The sequence below is a fragment of the Amblyomma maculatum genome, chromosome 11 (assembly GCF_055883805.1).
Source record: "Amblyomma maculatum isolate TAMU_Amacu chromosome 11, ASM5588380v1, whole genome shotgun sequence".
NCBI lineage: Eukaryota > Metazoa > Arthropoda > Arachnida > Ixodida > Ixodidae > Amblyomma > Amblyomma maculatum.
The window spans coordinates 77,085,528-77,086,645 of record NC_139354.1 but is presented as its reverse complement, the minus strand read 5'-3'; positions in this window follow the sequence as shown (position 1 = coordinate 77,086,645).

The following is a 1,118-nucleotide window of genomic DNA, read 5'->3' as shown; positions in this document are numbered from 1 at the left end:
TCTCAATAAGGGAACAACGACCGCTTATATTGATGCCATTGCTGAAACTAAGTGCGTGCAGATTTTAACTTGTGATTCTCGACAGGAACAAGAGGAAGTCGCCGACCTTAAGTACGACATCAACCCGACGCTACCGCAGACGGAGCAAGATATCCTGAGAAACCTCCTCAATCGCTACAGAAATGCGTTCGCGTCGCTGCCGCGCGTCGGTCGAACACACCTTGTAAAACAACGCATTATTGCGAACAATAAAGTACAACCACACCGACAGTCACCCTATCGTGTCTCAACTAAAGAACGTGCCGCAATTAGCTGTCAAGTTAAGAAAATGGTTGATCACGACGTTATTCGACCATATCAGAACCCCTGGGCGGCACCTGTCGTCCTCGTTAATAAGAAAGACGGCACATTACGGTTCTGTGTTGACTACCCTAGTGAAAAAACCCTACGAGTCACAATAACCTCATACAAATTTCTCATACTAAACTCCTGCTTAACTAGTACAGATCTCATGCCATCTCATACAGACATCGTTCAACATATGAGAAATATATGAGATTGTATGAGATTTGTATGAGTTTAGTATGAGAAATCTGTGTGAGGTTATTGTGACTCATACGGTTTTTTCGCTAGGGTACCGACGACTGAACAAAACTACAAAGAATGTTTACCCCTTGCCCAGAATCAATGACGCTTTAGATCGCCTATGCAACACCAAGTATTTCTCTTCCATTATCCTCAAATCTGGGTACTGGTAAATCGAGGTAGACGAGAGGGACCGCGAGAAGACTGCATTTGTCACTCCAGACGGGCTGCACGAGTTTCAGGTTATGCCATTCGGCCTTTGCTCCGCGCCGGCGACCTTTCAAAGGCTTATGGACAACGTGCTCGCGGATCTGAAATGGCAGACGTGTCTCCTATACCTGGATGATGTCATCGTCTTCGCCCCAAGTTTTGCAGAGCGCATTCCTCGCTTCGACGCCGTTCTGCAACCTATGAAGTCCTCCGGCTTTACATTAAAGGCATACAAATGTCACTTCGCCTACGAAGAATTGAAATTTTTAGGCCACGTCGTCAACAAGGAAGGGCTCCTGCCTGACCCCGAGAAAACTGCTGCC